Raw genomic sequence first — 13878 nt, 5'->3', positions numbered from 1 at the left:
CCGTCTGGATAATATTTAATGTTATATAAACCACAGAAGAGAATGCACACGTGAAATTATAAAGTGCAAACTGGTAAAACCACTCAATGAGACAAAAAAAAAAAGGTCGGCTGGCCGATGCGACCGCTTTGTTTTGTCTAAATTAGTTGAAGTACGTAGATTGCGCGCTTACGTCTATTTCCCTTGTAATGTACATACATGTACATGTGCGAGTGTTTCGAAATTTAAACGTCGGCTTACCGCAAACCAATTACAAGTTTTCATGCTTATGGATATCGCGTCGACGATTTCCCGGAAAATCTCAATGATGTGTACGCGTTGCACCTTTCTCTCTTTCTTCGATATGTTTCTCATTATGTGTGCCTCTTGTTTTCTCTCTCTCTCTCTCTCTCTCTCTCTCTCTCTCTCTCTCTTTCTCTCTGATTTTTAATTCAGGTTAATCTCTTTGCAGAAAATATGGCACCGCTCATAACACGTATGAGATACTAATTGAATCGCTGTACTAGCATAATTGTATCGGTGCGAAGGAAATACGGTGCAAAGTGCTTCGGGCGTTCGTGATAGTTGTGAGTACGAAGTTGCGAGTAATATATACAAGATGAAGATTTCGATTGCGAAGCGAAGACAAGAAAATAAAAATTAAGTAACTGTATATCGTATAATATCTTTTAGTTTTATTATCGACAAACAGCATTAGACAAAAAAGTAATATCTATACATATATACATAGATGTAATGTACATATATATATATTGTATATATATATATATATATTGTATATATATATATATATATATATTGTATATACATAATATATGATTTTTTTATGTATAAGTTATTTATTTTTTTAAATAATGTACAACTAAAAATTTTTTTATTTTATAGAAAAAAATATTTCTTTTTATATATATATATATATAAATATATATATATTGAATATTTTCATAACACTTTTCTTTGTCAAAACGTGAAAAGTATGATCAAAATCACTTTTTTTTATAATAATTCTAAATTTCTTTTCTAATAATTCTAATAATTATTAGTACCATGTTATCAGTAAATGAAAATGATGCATTGGCGAAATCAGCAATATATATCGTATCGAATTAATTTAAAAGACACGGTACATGCGCGCACGAGGAGAGAAATGAAAAGAGACAAAAAGGAATAGCGAAAGAGAGATAAAAAATACAAAAGAGAGGGGAAAAAGAGAGGGGGGAGGGGAGGAAGGATCGGATAGTCGTGTAAACGGAAGTACGTCAGAAACGCGCACACAGACAAAAGCAACTGATACAACCAAGCCACGCGAGCAACCTATTCACGACCTATAAAAGCTCCTACGAACACGCCCGAACTTTACGGCATGCGAGTTCACATAGAACGCGATTGCCAGTTTTCTGAAAGGAAAAAAAGGAGATCAAAAATTTGTCGCAACGAGATTAGCACGCGCATAATGCAGAAACAATTTATGCTGATTCCTTTAATCTTTGATGTAACTTTCGATTAATTATTAATTATTGTTTGTATCAAACCAAAATGATTTGACTTAGCACGTTTTTAATATAGTACTTATTTAATTAATTAATTTTAATTTTTATAACGTTTTTAACCCTTATTCCGTATTGCTGGAACTCATTTTTGTTTGTGATTTTTCTAACAACGTCATTTCTCGAAAACAATCATAAAATAATATATTTAAATAAATTATTTTTCAAATTTATTATTTTAGTCTTTATTTAAAATGTTCGGAGAAGGTATATACATTTTTTCAGATTTTTTAAAACACTTTTACATATTAATAAACTTATTGAAAATACGCTGACCCACCTGTACAGTTAGAAGGTGCCAAAAATAACAATACGGAGTAAGAGTTAATATAGTAGATACTTTATATATTTAATTAATTAATTTTAATTTTCATAACTTTTTGCTCAATTATATACTTAAGTTTATTTATTTATTTTACTTTATACAGAAATTGCATGCACACCTTATTTAAATTTGTATCCGCAATGATTTTTATTGTCGCAAAAAACGGATCGCGCGCTTCGAACCAGTCAAGAAAAATTCTTGCTCCATTTTTGAAACTCACGATATTCTCTTGCATTCAATAGCGAATAAAGATTGGACACACTGGGCTGGCACATCTTACGGGCATTCGTAAATCTTAACTTTGCGATGCTTCCTCGTTTTGCACGAGTAAAGACGGACCGTAAAAGAAGTTCAAGCTTTTCCGTCACTCAACCGTTTAAACCTCAGAAATTTTAGTTTGGAGGTCAGTAGAGTGTTCACTTGTCGTGAAGGAACAGCGATGAAGAGAAAGAAAAGGAATGAGAGGTGAAGAGAAATGAACATCTGCAGCTTTTGCCGCTAAAAACGTGCATAGTTCGAATTTCCTCTCGAACTCTTCTCGTCCCTTTTATTACGTGGACGTTACTTTTTCGACTTCACTTCCGTCTTTCCTTACCTTTCTCTCTCTATTCTTCTTTTCTTCGAGAAAAACGGTATTTTCCTCTCTCTTTCTCTCAGAGCATTTCTTCCTCCTTTTCTATCTTCCTCTTTTTCTTCTTTCTATTTAACATCTATTGTCTTCTTCTCCTTCGCTCTCAGCCACCCCAACTACAACTTTCCATTCTCATCTTTCTTGAATCTCCCTCTAACTGAGAGAAAAGAAAGTGGGAAAAAGGAGGGCGGAAACGAGAGGATGGTTTCCCTTCTTCTCGTCGTCGCGTTCCTTCTTATCCGGTACGGTGGACGCGGAATAAAAGGCGAAAGCCGCTCGACTCTTTTGATGCTGCGTCCAACTCACCGCGTTCTTTACGTGTACGAACATCGCCATATATCGGGTGGTCGCTTGCGATTTTAATTCTCACTGCAAGTTTTTAGAAAAGGTAAAAAGTCTTTTATAATATGTATTTATTTTTCTAAAGAATCTTAATTTTACAAATTTTCTCTTTAATACTATCAATAATGATTTTATTTTTAAAATTTTGTATTTCACTCAAAAAAATATTTTGCTAATGTAGACAGATTTCTAGATGTTTCAATTAAAATTTACTGCCACTTTTTGTATCTGTTAAAATATTGTTTGTCACGTATAGAATTAGATTTAGATCCCATTGCCAAATATCAAAAAATCACAAATATAATTATCCTTGACAATAGGCATCACAGAAAAATTTTCTGTCTAAATTACACTAATAGTACGGATATAAATTCTGTCTCTGTCATTTAAATTGATTGATGAAGTGCAAAATATACGCAGTATCACAGTATTTGCTAATAATTTATCTATTTCAGTTAATTTTTTATACCTAGAAAATTTTTGTTCAAGTTGCAAGATCTTTTTTTGAGTGTTTAGTCTGTATTTCTCACAAATTTGTTTCTTTCTAGATTTATTATCATATATATATATAACATATAATGCTATCAATAATTATTTTATTTTCTAAATTTTGTATTTTTATTCTATATTTTTCAAAAATGTGTTTCTTTCAGATTTATTATCATATATATGACATATAGTAAATGTTTTATTTATAAATTTATCTCAGGAATGATTATATATTTGTATCTACATTTTTGACGCTTTTATTTTGAAATTCACGTTTTGCACAAAGCAACGCTTAACTCGAAACGGCCGAAACCACAGTCGTCGTTTTTCAACGATCACTGTGATGTACAAGGACCGCAATTCCCGTTTCTCGGGAGCGCTTTAACCTTTTTCCTCGAAACTGCCGGCCGACGACGTTATCTTCCGCAACGTGCACGATTAATAAAACGGGGATTCGCCGCCGTCCGCTGCGGGCGACCGGCGAAGGTTTTAATCTTTTTTCCCCTTTCGCGCTAATGGCTGCTGTAGAACCCAGCGCGGTATTGTGCCGGGTTTAGGAGGATTATTACGGTCCACCTCGACAACCCGCCGGGTATATCAGGGACTCGGTGATCGTGCGAGTTTCTCTCTTCCCGCATGCTCCCTACCCCTATGCTAGCCAGTCACGATTATCGCAATTGTCGAGAATTTCTCGATTTTGCATGCAGTTTCTTGTACAAAATACTTGTAAAAAATTTTACATGAACGCGAAAACATGTCTCCTCTCTTCTACTTTCCCTTCTCCCTCTCTCTCTCTCTCTCTCTTTGTCTTTTTTTTTATAAGTTTAAAATTTTAAATTGCATTGCTGTGTTTTTTAGATGTATTAAGTACGCAAAATTTTGAAGCTTTGAATCGTTGTTTGGATATATCAAATCAAACATTATTTATAATCTTGAGTATAAGATATAGGCAAAAATATAAGCCACTCTTCGTGTATGGATTTTTTGATTGGTTTTGAATTTTACATGAACACGTATAAATAAGAAAATTTTTCTCTTTGGTTATAATTGAACTCTGTTTTAACGAAATGTGTTAATTTGCAACTTACATATATATATATATATATACATATATATATATATATATATATATATATTTATATATATATATATACATATATATAAGATTTCATCAAATTCGTAAGGTTCTTGTAAGTTGCAAATTAGCACATTTCGTTAAAACAGAGTTCAATTATAACCAAAGAGAAAAATTTTCTTATTTATACGTGTTCATGTAAATTTTGATATATATATATATATATATATGTATATATATGTGTAGGAAGGATAAATAGATGAATTTAGAAATTTTTAGTTGCTTCTCAAAAACGATTCTAAGGGATGAAATCATTTCTCATATGTAGAGCAAGCTTTTTGCTTTTCTCGATATATCTCAAAAAGTAAAAAGAATATACATATGAGAAGAGTGATTTCATCTTTTATTATTAGAATCGTTTTTGAGCAGCAACTGAAAATTTCTAAATTCATGTATTACCTCTACATGTGAGTAAAGCCATCAAAATCAGAATTTTTGGATTCACAAGGTTCGCGTTTTGTTAGTTATCAAAATTATATTCTTAAAATTGTGAAAAAAATTATATATAATTTAATTTGAATTTACTTAACAGTGCAATTATTATTTAAGAACTATCTGAAGAAAATAATTTATTGTATTTTTTGAAAAAAAAAAAATCCTATTTATATTATGTATTTTTTTGTGTAATTATTTCCGAGAATTCTCTTCCAAATCTGATACCAAAAAATCGAGTGATTCCAGTAGAAATTATGAATTGCTAAAAACTAATTTTATACGTTTTATACGTCGACGTATATACGGTAGACAACTTTTTTTTTAAATTCCTCGTATAATTTTCTGCGTTTTAATGCTATCGCGCGAAAGTGATACGGCATTTTTTCTCTTGTCACAGCTTGGTTCCCATAATACATCCGGGCTGTTATCCGCAAGTTTAAATTTTCATCGAGCGATCTCTCTCTCCCGACCCGACTCGATGTCCGTCGACGGTTGCGTCGATATCTCGCTTTCAGCGTTAATAGAGCGTCGCGTTTAAAAGGCACGCGTCATATTATTAACGATAAAAGCGAGACGAAGATGCGAGAGAGAATCAGTGGCAGAGTCCGCTCGGAGTGTTTTACTCAATTATTCGACATTCGTCGCGCTATGGTTACCGCGATCCAGCCGGTTTAGTTAATTTTGAATTAACCCTACGAAATTCGACAGCAATGAAATGCAATTTTGTAGCGGTACTTTCGCGTTGCACATCGTCGATTTTTAATAATATAGAGAACAAGATAATTTATCAATATTTATTCTTTTACTTATCAGTTTAAACGGATAGATCTTAATAATACGATTAGATTAAATATAATATCAAGAAATAATAGTTTGAAAGCAACAGGAGACATGAAAAAGTCGCACATGTACAGAAATCGACAGGCATAATCACAGATTCTCGTTAACGTATCAATGTGTATGTGACATATTTGATTCGTACAATATTATACAGAAAAATAGGACCGCAATTCTTGAATAAACGATAAAGTTAAGCAGAGCAAGTAGATGCGGGCATTTATTTCCATTTATAATGTTATATAGAAAAATAACATCGAATACTAATTGTAAAACCGATAATTTTTCAACGAAAGCAATTTGAGAGTGTGCATCGGACAAGTCATAACTGTTAACATGGGGATTCTATCTTAAAGGAAGTCCACTTTAAAAACTTGTGCTGCACAGATTCAATTTGTTTAACATACTTGCAGTGATAAGGAGATTATATTACGTTAGCGTATTCTAGATGAGATCTGATAAGAGATATGTGTAAAAAAAACGAGTAGTGGAATTTTTAAATTCATTTGAGAAACGTTTAACAAATCCGAAAATTTTTTAAAACTCTATTAACTATTCTGTTTATGTTATATGTGTCACAAACGATGAAGCAGAATTCGCTACTATGTCAAAGTTATTAAATCTATTCATTAGCGGATCCTGATGTCGATAATGGGGGGGGGGGGGGTTTGACGAAAAAAATACTTGGTTTTATCATATTTTTTTAAACAAAATTCATCAAAATTGATTTTTTTTTCATTTCGAGGGAGGGTTTAACCTCCCCCCTCCCCCTCTCCAGGATTCGCTAGTGACTCTAATATTGATTCCTTTTAGACAAAGATTGTCGATATTAAAAACTTATAGAGTATATAAAGTACATATATTTTAGAGATGTTTAAATGAAGATTATTAATTTCACATCAGTTAGCTAATACTTCAAGATCAGATTGAATCTCACAATGATATATAGAGCTGACCAATATAAATATCTTTTAATTATGCGTATATATAATAACGCTTTGACATAATACTTAAAGTGAGACATTTTTGTCATATGCTAAAAATGTATCAAAATTAAAATTTGATTACTATCAGATTAAAATTATACTTCAAATAAATATATCCAATAATTATGTTTTAAATAATAATTATTTATAAAAGTATGTCACGTACAATATTTAAGGAAAAATTAGGTATATTTTATCATTCTCGTTTTTTTAATAGCTGGAAGTTGTGGATGCCATTACTCCTAATCGCAGTTAAAAAAAATATGCGATACGTTACTAATTACACGTTATTAATACATGCAACGTATGTGTGCGGTAATGTAAAACGTCGACATTCGATGCTGTCGGAAAATCCGACGTATATCGCCGCAGTATCGACGAAATCGACGATCCAGTCTGGCATTTGGGTGTAATCCGAATCGCGCGCGCGCCATCACTTTTGCATTGCTGAAACATGATGCTTTCGCGTGCAATTCTCGCAATTCAGAATTATGTTAATCTGTAAGCATTTCAGCTTACGATCGACGAAAGTCCGCTAACTGTTAATGTAATATCGAACGCGTCTCAACACGCTCGTCAAGCAATATCATCGCAAATATGAATCGAAAACTAATTCTGTCTGTATATCATTATATACTATATACTTTAATAAAAAAATCTTAACATAAAATAAATAACTTTAATATTACAATTATGTAGCAATATAATATAATAATCTGCTTATTATTTCATTATTAGATAATAGCATATCCGATTAATTATCATCTCTTGTATATTTAATTTATACTTTGTTATAACTTGACACTTAATGTTAGATAAAGAGATAAAAAAGGCAATAGAAGCGAGTAGCTTATAGTTAAATTAACAATATAGGCTAAACCATAAAAAACATTAATGTAGGAAGAAATATATTAATAATTAATACAGAGAATAATTAATTGACCAATAGATAAAAATATGAAGCATTAAAAGATAAGCGAACGTTTCGATCTTTATTCGGATCTCCTTCAGCGCAACGAATCAAGATTGTACAGGTATATTGAAATACATAAAAATTATTGCTCGATCCTTCGTAAGAGTTACATGTTTAATATCAGTGCGATATCAAGAATTTTAATTTGACATGTGTTGGGTGAATCTTTTACCTACTTATTTCTCCATCATCTTTAAACTGCACGTCTCGCGCCCAGGAAACCTGCGAGAAATACTTGATAGGAGAATTGGAAAAAGTTATTCCTTTTGTTTAAAGCATTTGTTTATTAATAACATTATGAATTGTTAAATTAAATATTTTAAATTGGTTGAATTATTTATACGGTTGGAAAGCGTTAACTGTTATTTCGATAATTTAGCGACCCGTCTAATTTTTTATCATCAGTTTTTATTGTAGTTTGACGGTCTTTTATATTGTTCTTGAGTTATTTGACCTTGTGATTATGTCATTTATTATTTGATTATACATTACTTGCATTTTTATGTATTATGATATACCTGTACAATCTTGATCCGTTGCGCTGAAGAAGATCCGAATAAGAATCGAAACGTTTGCTTATCTTTTAATGCTTCATATTTTTATGTATTGGTCAATTAATTATTCTCTGTATTAATTATTAATATACTTCTTCCTACACATTAATGTTTTTTATGGTTTAGTCTATGTTGTTAATTTAACTATTTAATTTTATTACTTAATGTTAGTTTAATTCTACTCTATCCCAACTTACACTAAAAAAAATATTTTGCTAATGTCGATAGATTTCTAGATGTGTCAATTAAAATTTATCGCTACTTTTTGTATCTGTTAGAATATTGTTTGTCACGGATAGAATTTATAGCAGCAATATTCTAGCAATACCTCTAGAAAATTTAAATCCCATTGCCAAATATTAATCACAAATATAATTGTCCTTGACAATAGGCCTTAAAGATAAGCATTACAGACAAATTTTCTGTTTAAATTACACTAATAGTATATGGATATAAATTCTGTCTCTGTCATTTAAATTGATTAAGTGCAAAATATATGCAGTATCACAGTATTTGCTAATAATTTATCTGTTTTCAGTTAATTTTTTGCACCTAGAAAATTTTTGTTCAAGTTGTAAGATCATTTTTTTTTGAGTGTAACACAAACCTAGCCCAACTGAATTCTAACTTACATCTATGCGTTTTTTGCGAATATAAATTTCAGTTTCTAATAAGTAAGAAAAGAGTATAAAAATTGCAGTGTAATCAATTCGCCGCGGAAGATTGCATCGTTGTCAAAGAAATACCGAGCCATCCCCTTTAAACTTTTGGCGTTAACGAGCCGAATGGTCTCTAGGGGAATTCTGCAACGGTGATTACTTTATCGAGATGGCCCCACGGTGACCTTCTGAAAACTACAATTACTTAAACGTGAAAACTCATATTGGCGAAGACAGCAATTACTATGCATATATTTTGCACGTCGTTGTCTTGACATGTCGTTTTATAAAAATTTTTCATTAAATAATCAACGTAAGGCGAAAGCAACACAGATAATATTATATTAAATAGATAAAACAAAAAAACAGAAATATCTCTTTTTTTTTAACCTCTCTCAAAATTGAAGGAAAGAAATTTACATAAATTTTTATATTTTATTATTTTATAATAAAATTGTTTGATTTATAAAAATGTTTGATTTTTTTGACAATTTTAAGTAGAGTATAGATTGAGTATAGATATGTATTTTAACAAAAAATAAATTAATAATCATTAACTGCTTCATTGCAAATCTGTAATAATTAACTGCTTTATATGAATTTCTTCGTAACAAAGGCAATAGCAAAAAAAATCACAAAGCAGTTCTCAGCCCATCCCGTTTCTGTAATGTTCCGACTAGACGTCATTAATTTGCTACGATAATTAGTTTACATTGCTCATCCTCCTCTGATCGTACAGAAATCAGAAGCGCATTTGCAGCGCTTCCTAACGCTTAACTCACGATCTCGAGGAGATTTACGACAATTATCACTTGCGGCGCGTCTCATCGTATGATATCAAAATAACGGAGGCGATCGTGCACAGTTTTGCAACGTGTTATGCAATTATCGGTATTGACGGGGGGGACGACGACGACGCGGCCGATTAAAAGGCAGCGGATAAATTAACGCTGCGGGCCGCCTCTTCACGCACGATAGCGCTAAGCGCGATTTATCGCGCGCTCGGCGCTCGGCGCTCGGCGCTCCCGCTTCCGTTTAATTGCCCACGCGTCGCCGACGTTCATCTGATAAATGCGAAATCGCTGCGCGAGATTACAATTAGCCGGGCGGGCGAGCGGCTTAAACGTCTTAACAGTCTCGTTGCTTTATCGCGCCAGTTTTCGAGCTGGAACGCTAATGTAGGAATTAGGGCTAGGTTTGTTTATTTTTTGGAATACGTACAAAATTAAAAAATAATTACTTGAAGCGGAAGAGGAAAAACGAATTAGTTACGTTTAATATTTAAAATTGTGTTTTCTCAGTTTAAATTATGTAATTTGTGATAATAATTACAATTTAGGTCAAATATCATAAGAAATAATTACACACACACACACACACACACACACACACGCATTAAAACTTGGGTTTATTTTTGCTACAGTATGTGAGTCTTGAATTATATGATATTAAGATAAATAAGGAAAAAGAGATTTATGAACAGCAGGCGTCTTGTTTCAGAATTGGATTTAAAATAGCTTTTAAATTTAAGAAATTTAAACTTTTAAGAAAAAATTATAGATAGTTTTCTTAGATATATGAGCATTTGTATTAAAAGACAAAATATTATTATTTATTATAAATTAATTATTAAAAAGTGCATTTAAAATCTCAAAACATTTTCTAAGCCATTTATGGTTCTCATTGTTGCCAAGAATTTGAATAAATATTTTAATAACTCCTCAATTATATATTTTGTCTAAAGTCTTTTAAGTTGAATACTTTTAAATTGATCCTTTGTTAATACTGTTTATATTTATACAACAAATATAGATATAACTTTTTTTTCTGTATGATCTTTATTTATTTAAATATAAATGAAAGAAAATTAAGAATACGATTTATATATTTTTTTAAACCATATGTAAAATAAATAAATAAATTTAAAAATATATATATATCTATAAATCTTTCATTTTTTTAAGAGATGTAATAAATCATATATTTTAAAATCTCTTCAAAATTATTTGAAATTATGTGAATAAGATAATTTAAAAGTATAAATAAGAATATGTAGATTGATATTATATCGAAAAATATAATGTATAATATTATTGTTTTTAACATTTTTCTATTTATTATTATAAACATTTCTAACACTTTGTTTAAATTTAAATACATATATATTATAATTATATATTGCATACAAGTTTAGGAATTAAAATATTAACGATAAGAACAAAACAAACAATATTATTTATATCATATCTTAAAAATTCCAACCATGTTTCCCACCGATATCTCTTGATATTAATTATATATATAATAATAATATATATTTATGAGAATGGCTTTAATAGATGACTTACTTTTCACAAAATTTTTATTCTTCTCCAACATCACCATAGCAGAAACGTTCAAAAATTCACCAGTTTTATAGATGTAATTTTTTTTATTCCGATGCAAAGGGCGGGATGTAAAGTGAGATAGAACAAAAATGCTCGCTCTGTAGGTATCGTCTAATTAACATACATGCAGAACGACATGAGAAATGTGCTGTGCATATATTATAACGGTAGCGCCTGCCAACACATGATTCGGATTCCAATTAGGCGCAACTGGTTGACCAAGGTAGCAATAAACCGTATCACTATACACTATCGATTTCAGCTAGATAAGTGTATCTAAGTTTGTAGGATGGAGACATTATAAAGTTATAGTTACGAAAAATGTAAAATGATTTTTGGATAATTAAAAAATAATCAGTTAATATGTATAAACGTTCTACCGTAACGTTGAATTTCTATCAATTATTCTAAATTTTCACATTGTTTATTGCTATAAATAGTAAAATAAAAAAATATTTATATAATAAAAATAATAAAAATATAAAATTACATTATTATATTGATTGATTAATAGATGTATTAATAAAAATATTATATATGTATGTACGAGAAACTCTTTTGAAAAATTATATAATCTATAAGTAAAGAATTGCTAAGGTTAAACACGATTTAAATTCCTTTAATAGGAGTCACGGATAGAAGTGCAAAAGTTTCTAAAAAAATTTTTTTTTTAATACTTATATTAGCTTATTACAATATATTCATTTCAATCATTGAATATCATATAGTGAATATATATAGTAAATATATAGTGAATATTATATTTCCAATCTGAAATGATTAATTTTTTAGAACTTTCAACTTTTATTTAAATTTAATTTAAAAATAGCATTTTGTTTTTTATTTATAACAGTAAAACTTTTTTTAAAAATCTATATGTTATCAATCAGCATTTGCATTTTTTAAATTGCCATCCCCTTAACTTTACATATTTTTTAAATTTATTATCAAAACATATAATTAATGTTGTGATAAAATTTTAAAAATTTACAAAAATCGATTAATTTAGCTTTCGATTTATTAAGAAAGTTGTATGTGTGTGTATATTAACATATATATGTATATATATGCTCTTTTATAATACTCTTTTATAATACTTTTTTATAAAAAATAATATGAAATAATCTTTCTAAAATTTTATCTCTCATCACAAAAAAAATCATCTTATACAATTAATTTTTCTCTTGTCCAATTGCAATCCGCCCTTTTCCTCTCGTTAAGAAGATATACTGCTGTTTCGGTCAAACTAACTGCGTTGTGGAAACACGCAAGTGCACGTGTCCTCCCGCGTGCGAACTCTATTACTCAAAAATCATGAGTGTGCGTGCATGCACCATCCCCATCTTTACATCTCGTTCATCGATGAGAAGATTGAATCGGGCGTGCCGCAGTGAGTCACAGGCTACCATTAATTACACTGATTGAACAAATACGAGCCCGCCCAAATGAATCAATGGGATATAAGAGAATAAGCAGAGAGAGAGAGAAGAATGGAAAAATGGAAAAAAATAGATACATGTCAACAACTCAATACTCAGAGATTCCACAGTTGCATATAAACTATCCTAAATGATATGGATAGAGAGATTTTTTATCGCACGTTCTTTTTACTTTTGTATATGTTTATCAGCTCTTTACGAAAAAAAACTATTATTTTTTAATAATTGTTTTATATTTTAAACATTATTTTTTAATAATAATAATATAAACTACACACAAAAATTAGAGGTAATTTTTTATCTTAATTTTTTCTTTTAAATAGACAAAAATTTGAACAGTTGTAACTTCGTAAAAATAAACAAAATTTAAATCCAAAAAAGGGTTTTAAAATTTCAAATCTACTTTCAAAAAGTCGCTATTATTTTTGCGTTTCTGTGAATTGATAATTTTTACATGTAGAAAACTACCAGCTAGACAAAATAAGAATTTTTTCTCACATCGTGGACATGTCACGTGTCAAAAAAAAAATTTGCGAAAATTTTCACCTTTCTGCTGTGAATGCTTAAAGTCTTTCCTATAAAATCGTTTTTTTTTTCTTAAACATTTCTAATTGTAAGATTTTTTTGTTACTGATTGTGAGTTATCGGATTAAATAAAAAATGAGTATTTAAATTTGATTGTTCAGAACTCAAAAAATTATTGTACCATACGTTTCCAAAACAGATTCTTAAAGCTGAAACTTTGCTCTATCTATAGATATAATTGCAAAATTTTTTTACAAATATAGATCTGATGCAAATGGATGAAAATTTTCGTAGATTTTGTGGGCATGTTGTGGGCAGGTACAAGTAAGAAGAAAATTTCCCATTTTTTTGCAATTCGTATTTTTTTATATATATAAAAATTACAAAACTCACAGAAACGCAAAAATAATAACAATCTTTCGAAAATAAAGATTTTAAATTTTAAAATTCTTTTTAAATTTAAATTTTGTTCATTTTCAATAAAGTTGAAACTAAATTTTGCTTAATTTTTAAAGAAAAATTAGACGCTCCTCTAATTTTTGTCAGAAGTTTAGATTATATATATTCTATTTATTTAATCTAAAAAAATATTGTTTATTTGCTTTCTTTATCAT

General features: G+C 29.8%; 1 long non-coding RNA gene across 4 annotated transcripts in view; it reads left to right on the top strand.

Moving 5' to 3' along the window:
• LOC140663345 (uncharacterized) overlaps positions 1-13878 on the top strand; it is a 145264-nt gene that overhangs the window by 121774 nt on the left and 9612 nt on the right. The window contains exon 4 of one of the 4 annotated variants that reach the window (XR_012046268.1): positions 452-681. The exons of the other annotated variants lie outside the window; for them this stretch is intronic. This is a non-coding gene — a long non-coding RNA (uncharacterized lncRNA). Of the gene's footprint in view, positions 1-451; positions 682-13878 lie in introns of those variants that run through there. 4 annotated transcript variants of the gene reach the window in all.

This window comes from Anoplolepis gracilipes, chromosome 3, assembly GCF_047496725.1.
Source record: "Anoplolepis gracilipes chromosome 3, ASM4749672v1, whole genome shotgun sequence".
NCBI classification, from domain to species: domain Eukaryota; kingdom Metazoa; phylum Arthropoda; class Insecta; order Hymenoptera; family Formicidae; genus Anoplolepis; species Anoplolepis gracilipes.
This window is presented reverse-complemented; position numbering and strand designations above follow the sequence as displayed.